Source organism: Pongo abelii, chromosome 3, assembly GCF_028885655.2.
Source record: "Pongo abelii isolate AG06213 chromosome 3, NHGRI_mPonAbe1-v2.0_pri, whole genome shotgun sequence".
In the NCBI taxonomy this organism is placed as follows: Eukaryota; Metazoa; Chordata; class Mammalia; order Primates; family Hominidae; genus Pongo; species Pongo abelii.
Genome location: NC_071988.2, coordinates 17,216,007 through 17,241,322, shown reverse-complemented (window position 1 = coordinate 17,241,322; position 25,316 = coordinate 17,216,007). Strand labels below are relative to the sequence as shown.

At 39.6% G+C, this 25,316-nt stretch overlaps 1 long non-coding RNA gene across 4 annotated transcripts in view; it reads right to left on the bottom strand.

Moving 5' to 3' along the window:
- LOC129058921 (uncharacterized) overlaps positions 1 to 25,079 on the bottom strand; it is a 209,520-nt gene extending 184,441 nt beyond the window's left edge. For all 4 annotated transcript variants that reach the window (XR_008524369.2, XR_010139624.1, XR_008524368.2 and 1 more), the window contains exons 1-2: positions 24,787 to 25,079; positions 15,143 to 15,225 (exon numbers count right to left, since the gene is read on the bottom strand). This is a non-coding gene — a long non-coding RNA (uncharacterized LOC129058921). The remainder of the gene's footprint in view (positions 1 to 15,142; positions 15,226 to 24,786) is intronic.
- Between the last annotated feature and the right edge of the window lie 237 nt (positions 25,080 to 25,316).

Below are 25,316 nucleotides of genomic sequence, written 5' to 3'. Positions count from 1 at the left end.
AGTATCTTATGTGCATTGCCTCATTTAACCCTCACCCCAATACCATGAGGTAAGTAATGTCATTAGTATCAATTTATAGAAGAGAAAACAAGGGCTTAAGAAGGTTAAGTAACTTGCTTAAGGTCATGCAGCTAATTAGTAGTAGAGCTAGGATTCAAACCATCATTTAACAGCAAAGGTGCAGCTTCCCCTATAAGCAAATGTATACGTGAAAATATACAGGGATGACAGGCATTTTTTAACTTATTTCATTGAGGCTGAAGAGGTGTTTCTGAAAAATCTAAAACATAGGTGCTGAAAAGAAACCTGCAGATTACTCTCAGGCAGAATATATTTGATATATTTGATATTGAGAAAATTATTGATACTAGTTTAAGGTGTTACTATTAGAATCCTCCCTGGTTTCATCCCAGGCTTTTTCATAACTACCCAACAACATAACACAATTGCCTCTGGCATCCTGGACAAATCTGCAGAGGTTATGGAATAGGTAAAAATCTAGGAGCACTGACTTACTTCCTTAATTACTGAACAAAGTACAAGTGGTCACCAGGGAAAAATAAAATGCCTCTCTTTATTAACTAGACAAATACAATAGAAAAATTATGGTTTCTAAGCAATGCTTATCTTGCTGTTACCCCTAAGCAAATTTATTCCTACTAGACAGGAATAGATAATTGTACTCAAGGTAAGATGATAATATTAACAAAAAGATAAATTAAAAATACCAAGAATTAAATATTGCCTATAAAATGGAGCTAAGACTAATTAGACATGGTAAACAATAAACGGAATTCATATTAAGTTGTCCAATTAAAGCAGTGATTTTCTTCTATGTGATTCTGTTATAGAATGTATTGTTTTTATTTAATAAGCTTAGTCTATATGATCAGCATTACAATAATTTTGCTTCTCTGTGTGTTCCTTACTGTTTGACACAAGTCCTCGAAAAAAATTATTATCTTAACTTTGTTTATACTCCAGTGATTATTGTTTGGCAATTTAGCCAAATTGGAGGGAGTAGGGGGAAGGAAGATGACACAGGATTTTTTCAGATTTAGCCAATTCTTATGAATCTTCTTTTGCCCCCACACCCCATCACCACCCATACATGCCATGCACCCAGTGTTTGAGAAACTGCAAAACCTAAAGAGATAATTAATTTCCAGATTTAAATTGGAATAATCCCAGTTTAAGAGAGCTCTCTTCTGTTTTCTCTTTCTTGTTGCCATTTATGTTCCATACTGAAATTTAGAGGCAGATGCACGTGACATCACAAAGACAGTCTGTTTTTGTTCTTTCTCATGCATGCTTCTTTCAGTTCCGAGGATGCAGGTAGAGCAGGCAATCAAAAAATTAACCCACTGGGGCCCACAGAAGTTTGCACTGCAGAGGGTAACCATGGGGCAAACGCCTATATTAATGTAAAGTTTGGCCACACAAAAGCTACATTTTAAATGCTTGTATTAAGTACAATAATTTTTTTAAATACAGGAAATGAAAAACTTTCATAGGTATTAGATTCAGATACACAATGAAATTTCAGGAAATGTCAATAATTAGGATGTTGAGAAATAAGAAAAATAAATCTAGTTGTGAATAATTATTATATGCGTAAAGCCACATGTGTATGCACACACATGCACACTCAGATGCTTTGGAAAATGTTAATATTTTTGAGAAGCTTGTATCTAGGCTCCACATTTGGCAAAGACATCTTTGACAAAATTCTTGCCTTTTTTTCTTAAAAGGGATGAAGGCCATTTAACCAACTTGCTAGACAGAATTTGTTGCTAATGAACACAGCTACGTTAAAGAATCAGGCAAAATGTTAAAATAGTATGTATCTGCTTTCAATGCATTTTAGTTCCAAATGGACTAAACACTGGTGTCAGCAAGTGAAGGGGAGATAAGGGACAGACCAAGAATACATCATGTGGAAAAAATTGCATTAGGCCAAGGGAACAATATTCCTCAAATACTGCTGAGGCTAGGATAATAAGAAATAAAATTTATACGAGGGGAGAGAGAAGTTGAGCCTAGGTCCTGCTAAATACTGCCCTGGCATTGTCAAGTTTTTAAGCATATATTTAAATATGAGAAATATATGAGTACATCTACTGAATTTATATATATATAACATATATCAGTATATATACTATTTAGTCAATACTTTCATATAATACATATATACTGAGAACCATGGGGGTTCTTTTTTTTCAGGAAAGATGAAAATTATCCTAGCACAGAAGAAAATAATCATATCCTCAGTACAATTCTAGGCTCAATTATATTCATTTCGTGTTCTTCATGCAAAATAGCAGAGGTACACTAGGGTAGAATTGCTGGAATTAACCTTCCATTTCTCCTTTGGTTTTTAAGAGGGCAAGATCAAAGACAAGTTCCCATAAAATCCATTAATATAAAAACAGAAATTGCTAGGGGCTGGGGAAGAACTCCAAGGAAAATTACCTCCTCCCTTTCAGTACAAAGCACTGTCAGAAAGAACTTCCCTTTATTTAGATCCTTTTTAATATACTACCTATAATTCAAGTGAGAAGACTGGTTGATTTATCCGGTGGGGAGGGGATTTTATATGGAGGAAAATTAAAAGGAAAGAAATCGAGTTTTAAATAGGCCTTGCTGAGCAGATAGATAAACCCACTCTGTGTATATGTATCACTTCCAAATGCTAGACCGACCCCGAGACCTGGCTGCGTTTGCTGAGACCTATCATTGTGCTTATTTATTTCTGTGCATTATCCTGTAATGGCCCCACAGAGATGATCTTCTTTCAGCACCATCTGCTACTAGGAAAAACAAGAACGTACACTACACCTGTTACAAGCTTCTCTGCATTGTAAGCCTTTTCTCTAGACAAAACGGTAAATTGTGTAAGTAATAAACAGGAATCCACCAGCTGATAGAAATATACAGGTCCTGATGCTGGCACATTTTATTCAAGTTCCTAACTGGTATTGAAATTGTAATTTTACCATGTAAAGTAATCTATAGAACATGTCAGTGCTTAACACTAAAACACAGCCAACTGGTTATCCAAAGATTGTCTTGGGACTTCACATTCTGTAGATGTAATTTCCTCCAGAAGTACTGTATGGCATAAATATTTATGATCAATAGTCTAAGAAATCACAAAACTTGCTTGACATCAGCATTGGTAAAGTATATCTATATTAACTTAATAAATATTTATTGCATCCCTACTAGGGCCAAGCGCCACTCTAGGTACTGAGGAAAATGGGCTTGTTGCACCAGGACAGAGGAATCCTTTCGCCTTTCACTTGCTTCCAGCCCTTGCTTCCTCCAGCCCTTTGCATTCATCAGCTTCTCCCTGCAGAGGACAACCCAGAGGCAATGTTGACTGTAAGCCAGCTTTTTAAGAGGTCTTCAGAGACAAATCTTTTCTAAACACCCCCAAAGGCTACTCCTGCACATGTAGTTTCATAAAAACTATGTTGGTGAAAAACTTCCTGTCCTAGGAAAAAAATTACCTTGTGCTAAACATGTTCCAGTTTTTCTTAGTCTAGTATTTAATCACAGGCTATTGTCTTTACTTAATTAGCAATGAATCACCCACAAAAATATTTACTGGCATCAGTTATAGCCCCAGAATTGTAGTCAATGCTTATAAAAACGACAAAAAGTGTTACTGATATGACTTGGCTCTGTGTCCCCACCCAAATCTCATCTTGAATTTTAATCCCCACATGTTGAGGAAGGGACCTCAACATGAGGTGATTGGATCATGGGGGCGGTTTCCCCCATGCTGTTCTCATGATAGTGAGTGAGTTCTCATGAGATCTGATAGTTTAAATGTGTGGCACTTTCTCCATCTCTCTCTCTCCTGCCATCATGTAAAACGTACCTTGCCTCCCTTTCACCTTCCATCACAAATGTCATTTCCTGAGGCCTCCCCAGCCATGCAAAACTGTGAATCAATTAAACCTCTTTTCTTTAGAAATTACCCAATCTCAGATAGTTCTTCGTAGCAGTGGGAAAATGAAATAATACAGTTACTATATCATATTGGAAGCAACTAAAATTTTTGGAGACCTACTCTATTCCAGGCACTATCAGATCCATCTCATCAGAGTTCTTCAAGGATTCCTAATCTTTTTGGGACAACATAATTCACCTGAAGCAGTTAGATAGTAACTGCTATCTCAAGTGGTATGTTATTGACTGTGAATCTTATGTGAATAAAAACAAGGGAGAAAATAGAGTGGGCCAATCAAAGCAGAGTTTGTAAAGGTTGTGGGATTTGATCTAGGCTTTAAAGGAGGGAAAGAATCTCTAAGGAGACAGAGGATGGAAAGATATTCCAAAAAGAGATGATTACAGCTACCAGAAAAAATGATATGGATAAATCAGTAAAAATCTATTAGCAGGGGTAGGAAAAATCACCTACTCTATTGAATTTGGGTCAATAGCATTGTGTGAGTGCATGTGTGGGTACGAGTGTGTGTACACATGTGTCATAGGCATGTACATGTGTTAAATGTGTGTAAAACAAAAAGCAGAGAAAGTCAGAGACTATTTGATTCATTCAAAATACCTCCATATGTAATTGCTTTTGAGGAATAATAACATCTCAAATTGCCATACCATGCTTATATACATTATAAAGAAATATCAGTAAAATTCCTAGCCCACAATTAGAATTATATCTTGTAAAATGAGTATCTCCCATTTGAATAGTCAGACTTAGGAACAAATAAGTCTTGTCTATTAATTAAATGTGTTAATCTTTCACATTCAGATTTCAATAGAAGAACTTTGGAGAGAAGACCAGAATGCTCTCATACCAATAAATCTAAATTTATAGCTACCTCACAGGAAACAGATCCAGGCATTGTCATGGACTGCCTGATAAAGACATTTGCTGAATGCATGGCCACGATCAAAAAAGTACATAAATTATGCTGTATTAAGAAGTAAATAGGGAATAGAAAAAAATGCCATAAGGCTGTAACATAAACCAGTGGGGCATCCTCATTTTTCTGTGTAACAGATTCTGCTCATATCACTCGACCACCAAAGACAAATACCTTGGGAGGTGGCAGGACATGCAAAGTTCCAATTGCATGTCCTGTCACCAACTGCAAAGACTGAATTCCCTTCTCCAATCATCAAGAAAAGGCTGAGGTACCCTGTGCTGTACTTCTGTGTGTTTTTGTTTTGCTTTGCTTTGCTTTGTTGCTAACTAGGGGAAGAGATCGTTAATCTCTGGGAATAGAAGCTTCTAAAGGTCAAGGCCCTTATCTGCTTTGTTGCCTGCTATATCCCCTAGTGCCTGAAACAGAATCTAGCACATAGATGCTCAGAATGCATTTATTCAACGTAAATGATAAATCTATGTATTCCCTTAGTAGCGTTTGATACATATGAACACTAATCATTATACAAGACAAAAATGTATGCTTGTTGGGAAGGGAAAAAAATTGAAAACAACTATTTTTTGGAGTGTCTCCAAATTCTTTTGAGACAGGCTTATTCAGAAAAGAGGGAAGGAGAAGATGGTTAGATGGCCCCCAGCTTTCCAAATGAATCAGGTTTTATGTAGCTTTCTGGAAGCTTACAGGAAAGAAAAAAATAAAATATCTGCTCTGTATCAGACATCCAGTAATAAGTTATTTCAGAAAGTTGTCAGTTATTTCAGAAAGTTGGAGATCTCAGAGAACTTCCAAGGTGGGCACTGGTGTAAGACATGAGAATTCAGGGAAGGTTCAGGAAAACCGGAGAGAAGCCGTGGAGGCCTCCAAAATTTCCCAGAGGGAAGGACTTAGGGGCAGCATACTTAGGTGAGACTACAAAAATATGGCTCGAATTTGTGTAAGAGTTCAGTTTTTTTGTTAAATCATGTGTTGATTTGGAATGGGGTTGCAGATAGAGGTTATGGGGAAGTGGCTTACAGCTGCGCTCCCTACCCCAAGTATCCCTTGGTTCTGCTCTTCCAAAGCAGACTTTTGATGACCACGGAAAGCAAATCTTCTGTGAGGCAAAACATGGCCACAGACGTGTGGCATCTGAGAGAAGTTCAACACAATTCCAAGTCTAAGGGGCATTTTCGAACCCAGTCACTCTCCGGTATCACCATTGGCTAAACCAGTCACCCTCTGTGATAGACTGAATGTTTGTGTATCCTCAAAATTCATATGCTGAAATCCTCCACCCCAAAGTGATGGTGCTAGGAGTTGGGGCCTTTGGAGGTGATTAGGTCATGTGGGCAGAGCCCTCATGAATGGGATGCGTGCCATTATAAAGGAGGCCTGAAGGAGCTGCCTGGCCCCTGCCCTCAATGTGAAGAAGCAGTGAGAAAACAACCTTCTAGGAACAAAGAAGGCAGCCCTGGCCAGACATCAAATTTGCCCATGCCTTGATCTAGAACAACGCAGCCTTGAGAACGGCAACCAATTCACATTTGTTGGTTAAGTCACTCGTCTGTGGTATTTTCATTATAGCAGCCAATCATGGCTGCCACATGCTGAGCACCAGGAGACTAGCGTTTCCCTGTGTGGGTGACAACAGTGGTGGCTGAGCTGGGCTCTGATTGGCTGTTTGAGAAGGACTTATCCAATCAGACATAACGTGTCCCCACCCTGACGAGAAACAAACCCACCCTCAGTCTCTCACCTGCAGAGGGGCCTGCTGGAAAGACAGAAACAAAGGCTGCTGCAGCTGGCTTGAGAGATTTTTAGGCATTGACCTAACTCAACTTTTCATCAGCTTGCTTGTCTGTCTCTTTCCTAATCCCATTTGGCCTTCTGTCTTGGATAAAAGAGCATTGATAAAATAGGGGAAACCAGCACTGTTTGAGGCTCTTCTACGTGTGAGCATTTTACATAATCATTAAAACAACTCTATAAAGAGATATCCTATTTTTTATAATTGGGGACCAGAAACATTACGCAGTTTGCCCAGTTACAAACTTGGATGTCACAAAACTGAACTCAAACACTGTTCACGTGAGCTCAAAGCTGGGGTTCCCCCAAGGACAGGCTGTGCTCACAGGCTTTGTCAGCCAGGAATTCTAGCATCTGTATTCATTGGGGTCCCACACAAACAGGACACTTAACTATAGGAGGGAGGATTTGAAAACTGTTTATTTACCAAAGAGACAGTTCGTAAAAGTGTGGGTGTATAGGAACTATAGGGATAGTGCAACAACATGAAACTAACTGCAGCAACAATTATTATCATCCCTAGGCCAAAAGAGATCAAGGGAGGGGGTGGTCACCCAAATCTTCAGAAGAAGGAGATCACCCCCTCCTGAGAAGTAGTGACCTTCAGCCCAAGGCACAAGGCTAAAGTATTCTAACCTTACTCTCCTCTCTCCCTTCTATCTCCTGTCAGGGACCCATTAGGCAGACCAACTAGAAGCCAGGAGTCAGGGTAGCTCTGTTGATGTAGTCCATAGAAGTCAGCCCCCAGGGGCACAGAACTGGGAAAAAAGAATGGAGAGGGGGTCAGGAGAAGCCAATGGAAGATATACAGCATTGCCCTGGGTTTTTGGTTTTGTTTTTTTAAAGACAAAATTGGGAAAAACAACCTTTGCCTTCTTCCTGGTTTTCCCTAAGACAAACCCAATTCCTGAAGGTTACCAGATATGCTGGTTTCCAAGTTCCCTGGAGGGCCATCTAGGTGTCAATGGCGCACAGGACCTGCTCCATGTAGCAGGCATGTTTGTAGCACACATAAGGATAGGCTCCAGTCCAAGACCACAATGGTCCGTGTGGCCACCAGTTCACAATCACACAGGATGAGGAAGTGAAAGGAAGAGGAGAGAAAAGCACATGAGGGTGTGGATGCTGCCCAGTCACGGTTCCCACTTCCACACTTCCATGCGTGCTTAGCTTCCACTCCGGGGCGGATGGTCCAGCCCAGGAAATAGCAATCTCAAGCAAACGTGAAAGATGATGATTCTAAGCAAGAAAGAAAATAGCCCTGGGGCTGACACTCGGAAATGTCAAGATAGATTCAAATTGTTAACCTTTTTACTTCTGCATTTTAAAGAAAGTGTTTTTGTCAAGCTATTTAAATGCTGTCTACCTGCCTCCCTGAAAATGTACTCTAAAAATTCATTATGTCTCTGTTTGAAAAAAAAAAAAAAAGGTTTTTCTCTTGTGATCTCAAATGCGTAGCCCTTTTCCAAGAGCCTCTCGTTCTTTCCCTCTAGGAATGACAAAGAAAGACTGCACACTTGTCCGTCTTTTGCACCTTTGTTATCTTATTCTTTTGTTCATCTCTCTTTACTCACCAAGAGTTTTATCAAATGCTTACTAGATATGACAACAAAAATCATGTTGTGCTTTACAAAATTCACATATTTCATTTTGGCTGATATTCACAACAAATTTTACAAAGTCAGTTTGGCGAATATTCCTATCTCCCTTTATAGGCAGGGAAACAGAGCACTGAAAAGACTGCACTTCTTGTTTATGGTGACATGGCACAATACAGCCCACTCTGCCTCCCAGGCTGTCCATGACCCAGCTGGAGCTGTCTCTCCAGCCCCATCTCACACCATTCATTCCTCACCCACTGAGCTCCAGTCTCTGCTTGCATTTCTTCACTGCACTGGTTATCATCTGATATCATCTAATGCCTTTGTTTGTTTCTTGTTTATTATCTTTCTCATCCCCTAAAGCATTAGCTCCATGAAAGCAGAGCTCCTCTCTCAGCTTGCTTCTGTATCCCAGGACCTAGAACATATACTTTCCAAAATTTCAAATTGCATGTTTATGTAGTTTTTTTTAAAAAAAATACCTATTTATCCTCTATCCTGTAAGACATGTGAGAGAAGGAACCATGACTGTCTAGCTTACTGCTATGCAACACACATTAGGCACTTAGTACATATTTTTATTAAAGGAAGGAAGGAAAGGAGGAAGGCAAAAACAAGAGGGGAGGGAAGGAAAGAAGCAATGAAGAAGGCAAAGAAAAATGAGCTTATTTATTTTGCCCTTAATATGGGCCAGGCATTCTGCCATGCCATTTATATTCTTTTCTCATTTTGTCCCCAATTACCTCAAATACAGATGATTCTTGACTTGTGATGTGGTTACATCCCCATAAACTCACTGTTAAGTCGAAAATATTTTAAGTGGAAAATGGGTGTTATGTAGGCATGAAGGGATTCAAAAACACAAAAGACAATATCACAAAAAACACTGGTATTGCAGAAATGGTAGAGTGTCAGTTATTTATGCTCGTGATCACCTAGCTGACTGGGAGTTGAAGCTCACTCCCCCTGCCCTGTGTCATGAGAGGATATTATACCGCATATTGCTAACTGAGCAAAAGGTCAAGATTCAAAATTCAAAGTATAGTTTCTACTGAATTCATCTCAATTTCGCACCATAGTAAAGTGGAAAAATCTCATGACAAACCCTAAGTTGGGGGCCGTCTGTAGACATGCTATCTCTAGTTTTGCAGGAAACGAAGGCAAGAGGAGATTAAATAACTTGAGCAATTCTCACAGGGACCAGGTATACAGCAATGTCTCCACGCCCCAGGCCATACTCTCTGCAACCACATCACACTACATCTAAGCACACGTACGCTTCAGACTCCCATGGAGGAGAAGCAGGGAGAGGAAGCTACAGGAAGATGGCTTTAGTTCAATGTAAGAAAGAATCTTTTCTTGGTACATGCTGTTCTGGGCTAGAAGGAGCTGCTTTAAGAAGGAACAAACAGGCTGCCAGGTAGAGAATGGTGAGCTGGCAGGCGAGGGAGGGACCCTTACAAGGCAGGTGGTCAAATGGGAAGATAAGCAGATCAGAAAATCGGTACCCTACAAAGAGAGTGAACAAATGCATATACATTATGAGGGTAATGGAGACAGTTTTTCACCATCAGAGAAGGGAGTTACAGAAAGAGGGGAAGCTGGAATGAATCCTGTGGTTTTGGGCACACCTGGCACATGTCTTTTAAATTATAAATACCATTCTCCACCAAAGAAACCAGGGTTCTTTGTACTACTGACATATTTCAGTAAGTGTGAAATTATTTCTAAATAAAGAGTAAAGAAAAAAAGGTAGCAAATTTCATTTTTAGTGGATACAGACGCATAGGCCAGCCCAGTGTTTCTCAAACTTTAAAGTGCCTACAGATCTCACCTGGGCATCTGGTTAAAATGCAGATTCTGATTCTGTAGGTCTGGGGCCAGCCAAAGTTCCTGTGTTTCTAACAAGGTTTCAAATGAAGCTGATGCTGCCAGCCCACACACCAAACTCTGAGTAGCAAGGAAAAAGTGAACTAGACACATGAAAACTAATAACAATCTAATTAGCATTTAGGAAACACCTCATACTGTCAGGCATTGTACTAGGTGTTTAATGTGCATCATCTCTAATCCTCATCCACATTTGATGAATGTGGCCCAGAAGGCAATGAGAATGAAAATAACTTGCCCAAAGCCAAAAAAGACAAGAGGAGCAGTAGGCATTGGCTGTGGGAGTCAGATAGATTTTGGTTATAATTCCAGATCAATTACTTACTTTACAGAACCCAGGCAAGTTATTTAATCTTTCTGTGCTTTACTTTTCTCCTATTGGATTGCTAGTGAGGAATAAATGAGATAGTGACTATTTATGACTCAATGAAATGCCTAAACTATATAGCTAATGTACTGAGTGGAGCTCATGCTCCGAAGGCTGTGCCCTTTCACTGCACTGTGTAATGAATAGTGCATTCCAGTAGATAACCTTTGAGATCTCTCCCTCCCAAGCAGGAGCTTCTGTCATCCCAGAATGGAAATGTTTTATAGGCTTCTCCAAAAGAGAAGCCCAGAGAAAAATTATGTACACACATTGGCCAAGACTGAAGAAAAAGAGAAAAACCATCAGCCAAGATACACTGACCAGAATCAGGCAGACTGGTGCCGGTGGTGGTGAGGAGACCATCCTAGTTACAGCAAAGGGATCATGTAGCTGAACGAAACCAGCAACGCATGTGCAAGGGTAGGTGTGAGACAGCCAGTTGCTAGAATTCTTCAAAGGCAAATCTGAGGAGTGTAACTTGCTTTCTTCTGTAGGTGGCCCAGACAGTCTTGTTGCAAGACAAATCTCTGCTTATTGAGCAAATCCTCTTAAACTGTCTGAACATCAACAGACTGCAGCTTTGAAATCCAGATTACAAATCGTAACACTCACTGGGAGTATCTTTGATGACTGAATTAATCTGCAAACAGAATTTTTTTTGTATAAACAATGTGATGTTGCTAACATAAGGACTTATCACCGAACAAGAAATAACCAGTTAATTAAACACACCTGGCCCACTTTAGTTGCTCAACTTCTGGTGTCTTCAACTTCGTGGGTTTTAATTACCCTCTTGCCCATCTCACAGTGGAATTCATTTTCTTTTGAAGCATCCACATTCATTCCTGCATCCATCAGAATGGACTGATTTATTGTCTGCAGAGATGGATATGTGCATCCTCTATTGCTCTTTGGGTCAAACACTTCCCATCCTGCTTATATTTCTCCAAGATTATTTAATTTCTACATTCCAACTCTTCACTTTGGAAAGTCTTACTATCACTCACTCAGATTTAAATTTCTGCGTCCTTTATGCATCACATCTCCCCACCTGCTCTCCTTGGATGTAAATTGGCTGAATGTCGAGAGAAAAATCATTCTTTGTTGCTCTGGTTCATCCTTCAGTGAACATACCCCAAGAACACTTGCTCCCAAACTATTTCTGTTTGCCAAGCAGCAGCCAGCCAGCAACCCACCCACCCACCTGATGGTTGGAGAAAGATGACAGAAGGGAGAAGAAAAGAAACTGGGGGAGGGGGCGGGGGGAGAAGAGAGAGAATCCAATGACCAATATCCTGGCCCTGTTCCAACCTGGGTAATTAGAGTCTGCCGCTATTTCGAACATTTTTCCCATTTGCAGTGTTTGTGCATGTGTGTGTATGCTGGGTAGGGGGAAAGGAACTCCATGAAAAAATTATTTTTTTCTGTTTCTTCTCAATCATGGCCCATTAGAAACAACTTAAAATTATAAATATAATCCTAGGGAGAGAATCAAATGTCTCTGGGTTCCACCTCAAAGGAGCTCAGAGATAGGTAAACATGCAGTTTCCAAAGGTCTCAGACAGCTTTTGCAATCTCACAAAGCACCCGCCAAAAGCAGAAAAAAGGAAAGTTAAAATCAACACCCCCTCAATTTTCTGGAACAATGTTAGAAGACAAGGAAGAGGCCTTGCCCCCTGCTGATGGCTCCTGCCTGACTCATCCACGTTTTGTCCTTGGTCTGTCCCTGCCTTGCTCTTCCAAACACCATCTCTCCAGGTGACATCCGGGGCACAGATGGGACTTGGGAGGATGGAAACATGAATTCTTGTAGCACAGCCAGCTCCCTCTTTTAGACAGATTGGGCTTTAGCCATTTGATAAAATAGAGGATTTAATTCAAGAGGGAGCAGAGAATTAAGTCTTAATACACAGCCAAGCAGTTTAGAACAATTTCCTTATCCAGTTTTTTCGCAAGACATCCGCTGTGTACACCTAACAGCAGAAAAGCACCAGCAGGTACCCTCAGGGGCTAGAGGGAGAGGCTTAAATAGTCCACCTCAAGCTTAATATTTTAATCACGGGTGCCACCTTGAAATTTGAAGAAAACTTTTTGCTACACATACACATACTTATAAAGTATGTGCTTAAAAGGTTTAGATTACTTTCCAGGTGATAAAAATTGATTGTTCATTTCTTTTGTTGCCTTTATTCTTTCCTCTCCACACTTTGTAGTGCATTTCTGGGAGCCCAAGAGGTACTAATGTCCCTGTTGGAGAAAGCCATCCCTGCCCCATGCCAGGCTATTTCATGACCCTGTGCCCCTTTTACATGTGAAGAGATAAAATTCTGGGAGAATGAATGAGGTTTATCTTCCCCTTAATCTTCAGGTTGCCCTGTAGATTCAAAAGCTTTGCTAAGAGGGCAAATAAGAGCCCTCCTAGCAATAAGAGCTAAGAGCCAGGAATGAGTCTCTGAATGGAGTTTTTAAAATTCAGATCTGGGGAAATCGTTTTGAAAGCTGAAGTTTCCTATGTTAAAGTCAGACTTTTAGAGAGAGAAAATGGAGTTTGAACCCTAAAAAGCTAATGGCTTGGGAGACTCGGAGAAGAAAATTTATAACATCAACTACGAAATAGAGTATATAATAAAGTATATTTCACAATCCTTTCTTTCTTTTTTTTCTCAACAAAAAGCTATTAAATTTCAAAAAGCTAGTAAAGGAAAGAAGTCAAAGGAATAAGACTTAATTTTAGGTAGTGGCTGTCTAAAGGACCCTTCTGCCCATATCCAGCCAGCTCAAGAAAAACTAATAAAACCTCCATGTCGGCTAGGTGTTTCCTGAGGAGAGGCAATCTGTAAGTTCCTTCCAGATGAAGCCCCCTTCCTGATCCCTCGCATGCTCCAACATCAAGTAGCCACAGACAAGTTGAAGAACCATGTTTAGGCAAAGAAAGTTTGAGCAGCTCCAATTCTCCTCAAGCCTTCAAGACTCAAGAATAGCATAGGACAGAGATGTTGCAATAACACAATCAGACATGTTCCATGTTGATAAGTGTGTCTGGTGATGTGTCCCTCCCCATGCACTCACTCGCATGAATGTTGCTGATAAATGACACAAGGCACACAGAGGAATGGATACAGCCCAGGTAAAGGAGAAGGGGCAGGAAGAAGAGACTACCACAGTCTTGAATGATCAAGTACTGAAATTAGTGACATTTTTAAAAGCAAGTTAAGGTTTAAGTAAATCAAGGATTCAATTAAGTTGGTCAATAATACTATGTGTGGATCACCTGAGGTCAGGAGTTTGAGACCAGCCTGGTCAACATGGTGAAACCCCATCTCTACTGAAAATACAAAAATTAGCTGGGTGTGGTGGCGTGTGCCTGTAATCCCAGCTACTCAGGAAGCTGAGGCAGGAGAATTGCTTAAATCCAGGAGGTGGAGGTTGCAGTGAGCAGAGATCGTGCCATTCCACTCCATCCTGGGTGACAGAGCAAGTCTCCATCTCAAAAAATATTAATAATAATACCACAGTTGAACACTGTAGAACTCTTTACCCATGTCTAAAGTCTGACATCGTTAAAGCCTCAAATATAATCCAAACATGCATCTTCAGTGCCCTGTTAAAATATCACAGGACATTTTCACTCTGCCATTGGAAAGATTGTATTGTATTAAATAAAATATTCTGAAACATTTCAACTTATCTTCATAGATGACCAGTTGTTATATTGGGTAATATTTATCTGTAAAAATATCTCCACTTCTTCTTAGAAGTTTTCTATGTTAATAAATACCTGTTTGTCCAATAACCTTTCAGTAAACATCTACTGTAAGCTAAGCACTATGTTAAAAATATTGGCGTGAACCCCGGGGGGCGGAGTCTGCAGTGAGCCGAGATCGCGCCACTGCACTCCAGCCTGGGCGACAGCGAGACTCCGTCTCAAAAAAAAAAAAAAAAAGAATATTGGCCCTAGTGCCTAACACAGGGCTTTTATATATTAGACATTTGATATTTATTGAACAATACATAAAAGATGGATAAAATACATCCTTGAGAAATCTGAGAGTTCTCAAGAATGTGTCAGTTGACCTACAAAGGTCGTCCAGTAGGCAAAAAGGATGCAAAATGCCCTGCAAGGAACTAGGAACTAGGACTCAGAAGCACAGGGCACTGTAGCTACTTTAGCCACAGATACTTCCTGGAAAGAGATTGATAAGGAATGTACAAGACAGTAGCATCAGACACTGTCACAGAAATGAGAAAGACTGAGTGTGAGAAGTAGAGGTGCCTTCCAACAATGCCTGACCATAACTGAGTCCTCCAGAACTGAGACCCCTCCTGAGAGAACAGAACAAGAAGTGGGGTGAAGGAATCTTTAATTGAGTGAATTTTATCCAAAAGGGACTAAGGGAAATGTGTCTGAATTTATGTAGGTTTGGTAAGATTGCAATTTCTGCTCTTAGGAAAACAGGGAGGCTTTAAAATTAAGCTCAGTTCAGTTGTAGAGAAACAAAGAAAATTTCATATTCGCACTTTTCACCATAAAATTACCCATAATAGACAGATGAGAGAACTAGGGCTTTCTTAGTACTCACAGTTGGAATGTAACAGAGCACGTTTCCAACCCCAGGCTACGTGGCTCCGGAATGATTGTTCTTTCCACTGCACAGTGCAGTCCCTATAAAAGATTCTGTCTCAGCTTGTCAGAGAATTTTTTTTAATTTGTTATTTACATTTTCAAATCTTTTTATAAAAAAAGTGTTTTTCTGGTGTGTAAACTTCATAATGGCTAGTATTAAACTGTTTTTCCAGTTGACGGCATCATGTAATTATCCAAACTCAACAGATCGCTGGGGATCTGAAAGTTTTCTCTGAGCTCAACAGGTGTGTATGTAACAGAGGAGATTTGCGACCACCAGCCCTCTATGCTAGGTGATTTACTTCTGCAGTCTGATTCCTCTCTTATTAAATTGTGGTCTGCAAACCTGCACCATCAGCAGCCCCTGGGAACTTGCTGGAAATGCAAACTCTCCGGACACACCCGGATCAACTAAATCAAAATCTGCATTTGCACAAGATTTCCTGGTGATTTGCATGCACGTTATAATTTGAGAAGCTCTGTTCTACTTGACTCTAAGGATTGCTTCAGGTATTTACAGGATTACAGTCAGCCCTTCATATCTTGGGTTCCACATCCATAGATTTAACCAACCACAAATGGAAAAAATTCTACAAAGTTCCAAATCAAAACGAATTTGCCATGTAGTGATGTGATGGCATTGTATTAGGTATTGTAAGTAATCTAGAGATAATGTAAACTATATGGGATGATATTCATAGGTTATAGGCAAATACTACACCATTTTATATAAGGCACGTGAGCATCCATGGATTTTGGTATCTGCAGGCGTCCTAGAACAAACCTCCCTCAGATACTGAGGGATGACTGTACTTACAACCACAATTTTGAAGGAAAAAATCATGTACCCAAACTCATTATTATATATTTTACAATGTACTTTGCATTTCTTAGAAATCTTCAGATTGAAAGTGACAACTCCAACCTGCTTAAACTAAAAAGAGACATGAATGTGAAGGCTCAGGTTACCAAGGGAAGAATAAGAACACAGGCTTCTTAGATTAATAGAACCAGATAAAATGCCACCAGCCTCTCCGTGTTATTTTCAGCTTGTCTGCTTCATTCTCTCTGGGAAGGTATCTCCTCAAAGCCAAGTACATGGCTATGAATAAATCTCAACCCTCCACTCATCTGCGGGTTTTGTCATCCAAGTGGATTCGAAACTCTTTCCCAAGCTCCAGCCCAGAAAACATCTATGAAAATTCTCTGTTTAGCTAGCTTAGTTCAACCGTCCATCTGGGATCATCAACTATGCTGAAGAGCCTAGAGTTTGGAAGTGAGGGGGTGAGGGACTTTCATAAGAAGAAGATGGCAGCTTTATTAAAACTACACAGTTGGTCTGGAGTTAAGCACATTTCTCAGATGAAAGGGCAAGGCAGTGCTGTAAGAAGAAAGAGGAAGTGCCAGGTAGGCAACCCAACAGCATCTACTATATGCCAGGTTCCTTTCATGCCTCTCACTTTTTTCTGTATTTCTTGAATATATATTTCTTTATTGAATATATATTCTCAAGTTCATGAACAATATACAATTTAGGTCAAAGTCAAAAAATGTGGGTATAATAACAAAACACAATAAAATTTTTAAAAAATGATGCTTCTCAAAGTTAATTCTTTAAATTAACACATGATAATATTCCTAATAGAAAGGAGCAATGAACTGTAGAGACACATGCATCCTCGTTACCAAAAACATAATGGGCATCAGTTACGTGTGTTTCCTTTAACCAGTGGGATTAGCAAACAAATGCTCTCCTGCTTTTATTGACACTTCTTTCTCAGATTCAAAATTTACTAATTAAACTGATAGCACAAGTTCCCTCACTAACCCACTCTAGGCCAATAAATGTCTTTGTTAGTCCTCAAATACACCAAACTTTTTCCCAGGTCATTAAAATTGCTGTTCTTGCTAACTGGAATTATGTCCCTCTAGAACATCCCTTGGCTCATGCCTCTTCATTCAAGCCTCTGCTTAAAAGTCACCTCCTTGACCATGCTACCCAAAGCAACTGCACCCACATACATGCACACACACACACCAGACCCTACTACTCTGACCTGTGCTAGTATTTTTCATAGCACTTATCACTACCTAGCATAACATATTTATCCATTTTCTTATCTGTGTCTTGTCTGCTTCCCCCACTAGAGTGTAAGCACCACTAGGGCAAGGATGTTTACTATCTTTTGCCTCTATATTCCTCACAATAGAACAGTCCCTGACACCTAGTCATCGCCTGCTAAATTTTTGTCTAGTGAAAAAAACAAGATAGGATGTGCGAAGCCATAATAACAGAAGAGTGGTCAGCACAGTTGTCACACTTTCTGAGGATGGTGGAGGGAGATGGAGTGTAGGGTAAGACAGAAAGACGTTAAAACCAAAAAAGAAATGAGAGTCTGTCCAGGAGGTTAGCAAATAATGGTGATAATCTCCAGGAGAATGGAAAACAGTCAAGCAGCCCCCAAAAGGAGACATGGGGTTGGAAAGTCAGAGACCTAGTGGTAGTCTCTGCAACATCTTTGCTAATTGTACCAGATTTCTCTTGCCAAATTTTCAGTAGACATAGGAAGCTGTCTCATTGATCATCATCTACAGCCACACAGATAGAAGATACAAAAGGAACATTTTACTCATGCTCAGAAGTGCCCTGCTATTAAATTAAAAGAAAGCTCTGTGCTCGCCTCTTCCCCAAACTTAATTAGACACTGCTGAAGCCATGATCAGGAAGCACATCAAACAGAGAGTTGGAAAACCCAGATTCAAACTCCAGCTCTTCACTCCATTTGCTTCATGACTCTAGGCAAATCAGCGGCCCTCCACCCCTGCATCAATGTCTTCATCCTCTCAGGCAGATGCTCACTGCTCCTTGGCCGATTAGTGTCATTACATGTTTGTCACCCACACTATTAAGAGACTGAATATATAAACAGACAATAGCCAGACCATCTATAGATATAGAACCCTGACCCACAATCTCAGCAGCCACCAGTCCAAGAGATGGACCACAATCTCTGTGGCAATTTGCCCATACTATCCAGGATTTGATAAATAATTAATGGCTTTCCTAATTTTTGTCCCCACTTACAATTTAGGACCCACCAAAGAAAGCCAATATTGTTCCTTTAACCAATATTAGAGGAGCCCCTCTTCTAGATAGCCCACTTCCAGAGTCCCTGTGATGACCTCTGATCAGGACATAGCTGAAACCTTCTTCTTTATTCACACCAAAGCTTTCTCACTCCTCAAACTGCCTTTGAGATCTGCCAAACATGAGCAATGGTAACTGACTCCCTTGCTATAGCAAGCTCTGGATAAATAACCTTTGTTTAGTCTCATTGGGGTGGCTTTTGTTTATGCAAGAAGGAAGTTAAGCTGCAGCAGCTAACAGAATGCCAGGCACAGAACAGGTGCTCAATAAACGTTCAGTGGAATTGAGCTGATCAGAATCTCCAACAGACTGATAATAATAACTACCTCACACACACACAGTGTTGTTATAAGGATTAAATTAGATCATCCAAGTAAAAACATTTTGAAAACTATAATGTGCTATGGAGTCATAAGGTATTATTAAGTTAAAAACAATGTACAATCATAACCACATAGAAGAGTAAGAGTATAATGCTGCTTTTCTGTGGATTCTTAATGATGAGAGACTCTTCGAATTATTTCCAGCCTTTTGGTTATGTGAATTAAATAGCCAAGCAGGAAGAAATTATTTCAAAACAGGCTGTTATCTGTCCAAGGTCTTACTGGAAGAAATTCTGGAACTCCTAACCCTCTCTTCTTGCTTTCATCCGATTCTAACTGTACCTTCTCAATTCTCTTTTCTCCTCTGGCTAAAATCACATATCTTTGAACTTGCCTGCCTATGCCAGAGCAGAAAACATAAAAGATTGAAGAAAGCAAGTAGTCAGGATTCATCTTTGGTGTCCCCTGCCTGAGAGGCATTTTTCCTAGCCTTTTGATTTCCTGTACCCTGGATTGAGCTCGTCTAAACTATTTGATGCTTCCCTCCCTCATTTTCTGACTTACCTGAACTCAAATAGCCCCCTGCCTGTAGCCTGCCTGGCCCTACTGCCTCTATCTAGTCCTGTTAACCTGTGCTCACCCTGATTATTCTGCTTCCTACCTGCTTAACTATCATGCCTCATCTAGTCCCCAAACTCCAAACTTCCAATGACTGGGACTTTATTGTTAAGGTGGATTGGATCCTCAAGCAAAGCAAAGGACTGAGACTAACTTGCTGGCTGCCCAGAGACAAAGACTTCCTTGGTAGCATTTTCTGGGTGAGGTCATCAGCGACCGGGATCTGTTCCTAAGTTGTGCAGGTCAAGAAATTCAACAGTCAGTCTCTCAAATGACGATCAGCCATTTAAGGATAGCTTCGACCAAACAAACTCACAAGAAAGTAATAAATAACCTGGAATGGCTGCCATTTATTGAAGAAGACACTGTGCTAAGAGCTTTGTAGACATGAACTACATGAACTCCTTTAGTTCTCACTACAACCAGAGGAAGTAAATCAAGTGAGCCCCCCTCTTACGTAAGGCTGCTTAGGTTCACAGAGATTATGTAATTTGCCTGTGGTTACACATTTGGTGAGTTCATTTTGAATGTTGATCTGACTCCAAAATTCTTGCTCAGTAACCATATTAGGTGTCTTCATTTTCAGTAAGAATATAATTATTAGTCAGCCAGATCTTGGGATAGCATAAAGAGTGAAGTTTATACCTATAGGAAAACTTCTGCGCAATTGCTTATGTATTTCCCATGGTTGTTTTTATTTTCTTTTTACTAGCTCCTGTTGACACAGTTTTGGATAATGACATGTAAGAAGTCTGCTTAGAATTTTTTTTGGAAATGTTTTCTCTCCCAAATATTAATACCGTACAATTTTCAATTTCAATTTTTCTATAAATATTAAATTCACTCTTTATGCTAGCCCATTTGGCTACATGAAAAGCCAAATGGTCATTTAGAGTTGACAAGAAGCTTAGAAAGGAAGCAAAGAGAGTAAATTGGGTGACATATATGTCCAAATAACTGTGAGCTACTTGAGGGAAAGAAATTGAACTTTTATCTAGCATTGTGTCTGGTATATTGATGCTCAATAAATACTGGCCAAATAAATAATGGCACTTTCTGTAGTTATTTAATGCACCCATTTCCATCATAAGAATATGTATTGTGTGGAAGACACTGATAATTACTATGTCAGCCAAAGTTCCATCAGGAAACTGAGAGCATACGTGTACGTTAGGATGAGTTAAGGGAAATTTAATAAGGGGAATATTAATGTTTACAAAAGTGTAGGGAAGATGTAGGAAAACTGCATAATCCTCAGGCTGTCGCCACCTCATAAGCCTCAAGAGACAAGGGAAGGAATGACTGCTGGAACCCAGGAAAAAGGTTTATATAAAGGGCCATCTTGAGAAAATGCATGATCATTGTTTGAGGGCACAGCCACCTCTGGGTAACCTTGCAAGGAAGGAGCTGAGGAAGAAACATACCCTGACCTCTCTCCCTTTATTCCCTCCAGTCTCCTGCCTGGAAGCCAAAGGTCTGGAAGCACAATGATGCAATCCATACAGATCAGCTTCCAGAGGCAGAGAGGATGGAGAAGGTTGGAAAATGGATCAACAGGGACAAAATTTCTGCACAACTGCTTATCTATTTCCCATGGATGTTTTTATTTTCTTTTTAATAGCTCCTCCTGACATAGTTTTGGACAATGACATGTAAGAAGTCTGCTTAGAATTTTTGGAAATGGGCTGGGTGCAGTGGCTCATGCCTGTAATCCCAGGACTTCGGGAGGCCAAGGCGGGCGGATCACCTGAGGTCAGGGGTTCGAGACCAGCCTGACCAACATGGTGAAACCCTTTCTCTACTAAAAATACAAAATTAGCCAGGCATGGTGGCGCACGCCTGTAATCCCAGCTACTCAGGAGGCTGAGGCAGGAGAATCATCTGAAGCTGGGAGGCGGAGGTTGCATTAAGCCGAGATCGCATCATCACACTCCAGCCTGGGCAACAAGAGCAAAACTCCATCTCAAAAAAAAAAAAAAAAAAAAGAATTTTTGAAATGTTTTCTCTTCCAAATGTAAATGCCATTTCTTCTTTCTTGTACTTCATTTATTCTTCTTCCTACCTGAATACACAGAAGCTAGAGGAATAACAGCCATCTTGTTACCATGAGGCAAACTGAGGATGACAGCCAATGACAGCAAAGCAGAAACATGGAAGGTGGCTGGATCTCCGGTAGTAGCAGCTCCAGATGGTCTATCACCAGACTTCCATGTGAGAAAAATAATCCTCCACTGGGTTAAGTCATGGGAGTCAGCATTGTATTTTATGCGTCCATACTTAATCCTTAATTGATGTATCTTCCTAGCACCAGAAAGGAGATAGCCAAGTTAGGTCCTCTTCCCTGGACAGTGTTGGCCGTACACACCCAAGTGTTGCCACTCTAAATGAATTATGCATGCATGCATGTATCGATGTATATATTTATGTACTTCCTTGCTGAGAACTGCTCTTTCATCCTCACACTTTTTGGCATTCTATTGTTTAAGCTATCATCAAGTTTTGGTAACCTGAGAGTTATTCTCCCTCCTTAGAGTGAGTTACAGGGCTCTTTTCTCATCTGTTGTGTTCTGATTTCACGGACCAAACTCTTAGAGTTCCAGAAATGACTTTCTGTCACTGTCTGCCATTAACAGGTCTAGGGCTGAAAAGCAGAATAAATAATAATAAATGACAAAATAAATGACTAATATTTGATGAACATTTACTGTGTGCCAGATGGTATGGCTTATTTCATTCTTCTAATCTCATTTTATAAATCAGAAAACTGAGGATTAGAGAGATTACATTTCTTGGCCAAGGCCACCCAGTTAGCAAGAGTAACAGCCAGTATTCCAGCCTTGGTGGTCTAACTTCAGAATCTGTATTCTTGCATGACAATGTAGCAGGCTGGTTAAGCATGTGTTCTCTGAAGTCAGACTGCCTCAATTCTAAACCCAGCACTGCTGTTTAGCAGCTACATAACCACGGACAAGGCGATTAACTTATTTATGCGTTGGTTTCCACACCTATAAAATGGGGATAATAATTGTCTTAGTCAATTTTATGCTCCTGTAACAGATAACCACAGAATGAGTAATTTATAAAGAACAGAAGTTAATGTTTTTAAAGAGAAACATTCTCAGAATTTTATTATATTTAATTTCATTTTAATGTATTGTTTATTGTGAAGAGGTTATATAGATATATGGTAAAAAGTTTTAAAACCACAAAATGGAATGCAGTCAAAAGTAAGTCTTCCTTTCTCTGCTGTGTGCAGCTTCCTAATCTTTCTCCCTAAGACTACCTCTAATGCCAGTTTATTATAGACATGTCCAGAAAGATTTTGTGAATTTATAAACATAAATGTATGCACATTCTTTTTTTCCTCTATCACACAAATTGTGGCATACTATATATAGTATTTTATGTTCTTATTTTTTTTCTTTTGTACCTTTCATTTATTTATTTATTTATTTATTTTGATACATAATAGATACATATTTTTCTGGGTATGTATGATCATTTATTTGTATAATCAAATCAGGGTAATTAGGCTATCCATCACCTTAAATATTTATCATTTCTTTATGCTATGAATACTTGAACTATTCTCTTCTAGCTATTTTGAAATATGCAACAGATTAATGTTAAGTATAGCCACCCTACTGATCTATTGAACACCAGATCTTATTTCTTCCATCTAACTGTGTATCTGTACCCATTGATCAATATCTCTTTATCCCTCTCTCCCCCATCCTGTTCCCAGGCTCTGGCAACCACCAATCTACTCTTTATCTTTATGAGATTCACTTTTTTCAGATCCCACATACAAGTGAGAACATATGATATCTGTCTTTCTGTGCTTGGCTTATTTCATTTAACATAATGACCTCCAGTTCCATCCATGTTAGTGCAAATGACAGGATTTCATCATTTTATATCTAAAATAATTTCATTCTGTATGTATATTACATTTTCTTTATCCAGTCTGCCATTGATGGGCACTTAGGTTGACTCCATATTTTGGCTATTGTGAATAGTGCCACAGTAAACATGGGAGTGCAGATATCCCCTTGATATACCGATTTCCTTTCTTTTGGATATATGCCCATCAGTGGAATTGCTGGATCATACGATAGTTCTACTTTTAGTTTTTAAAGGAACCTCCACGCCGTTCTCCATAGTGTCTGTACTAATCTACATTCCCACCAATAGTGTACGAGGGTTGCTTTTTCTCCACATCCTTACCAGCATCCATTATTCCCTGTCTTTTTTATAAAAGCCATTCTAACTGGAGTGAGATGATATCTCATTGTGGTTTTGATTTAAATTTCCCAGATGACTAGTGATGTTGAGCATTTTTTCATATATCTGTTGCCCATTTGTATGTCTTTCGAGAAATGTCTATCCAGATCTTTTCAAACCATAGCAATAATGATGCATTTTATTAGCATTAAATGAGTCAATGCACAAATAGTGTTTCACTCAGCATCTGGCATAAAATGGCCACTTGATAAATCTTAGCTCTTATTATTCCACCACAGAAGTTATATGTTGGCTCTGCTCAGACATATAAAAATAAAGATAAAAGAGGTGGAAGAGATGGCATCCTTTCAGAGCCTAAGCGAAATGACAAAAGCACAGGCCTCTGAGACCTAGGCAAGTCATTTACCATCTCTGACCCTCTCTTTTCATATCTCTAAAATGAGAATAAAAATCTGTGCCTACTTCACAGTGTTTTATGAGTATCAAATGAAGTAACCTATGGAAAGAATTCATAAACTGTAAAGCACTGTATAAATCTGTCATTTGATTTTTTTCTCATCCAGTTCTCCCAAGAGTTCTGGGCAATGGCCAGAAGCAATGTCTCCTCTGCATACAATATGTTACAGTCACTTTTAAGAAAGTTTTAGAGCAGTTTTTCAAACCTTTCATAGAACTCTTTAAATTAGAGTGACCTACACTCAACTGTTGGGCTCAAAACATGTCCCAGCTATGATGTCAAGATCTTAACATTTCATGGGTTCTTCATTCTGACTTTGGAATGCCCCTTTTAATGTTTAAGCTTGAAAAGTCATAGTTTCCAATGCAGATGCTTCAACCTATGACTAATTTATTCATTCAGTTTATTGAATGCTTTTTATAGATTAGGCCCTTACTTGTCACTGGAGATACAACAGTAAATCAGAAAGTGCTATCTTATAGACTCACTGCCTTCATGAAGATAGACATGTAGACATATAATTACAATACAGTTTGCCCAGAAGTGAAATTCTACCTAAGGGAATGAAGTCTTCAAGATAATATAAAAGTCGAGTCTTGAAGAAAGACATGCAGGGGAGGTTAGGAAGAGGGGCAGGCAGTTCTTTAAGTCCACCTGTATTGCAATGGCACCAAGTATATTCTGTTAGAGGAAGTTTCAGTCCCTTCTTTAGCCACGTACCTCATTCATCTGGTCTTTCTGTTGCAGAGAAAGGCACAGAGAGAAAGATGAGGAACTGGGATTTGAAGAAGTAAAGACAAACTTCTTACCTAATTGTCTCAAGCTCAACAAAGGAGTACAGGCCAGGTTCCCACACCCTACTATTTTCTTTAGATATCTTAGTGTCTTCCTGAAGGATTCTGAAAAATGTTCAGTTTTTCAGGTTTTCTCCTCCCATCTCACTCCCCAGGGTAGTATTTGGATGTTTGTGGGCGGTTGCTATGGTCAGAATGTTTGTGTTCTTCCAAAATTTGTAGTCGTTGTAGTCATCAATGTGATGATGTTGGGAAGTGAAGTCTTTGGAAGGTGATTAGGTCACAATGGTGGAACCTTCATAAATGAGATTTAGAGCCCTTTAAAAAGCTGTCCTACAGAGCTGCCTTGTTTCTTTCATCATGTGAAGACACAGCTAGAGGGCTCCATCTATGAGTCAGAAAGCAAGCCCTTACCAGACACCAAATCTGCTGGTACTTTGATTTTGGATTCCAGAACTGTGAGAAATAAAGTTCTGTTGTTCATAAGCTACCCAGTTCACGGATTTTGTTATAGCAGCCCAAACACACTAAGACAGCAAAGGGAG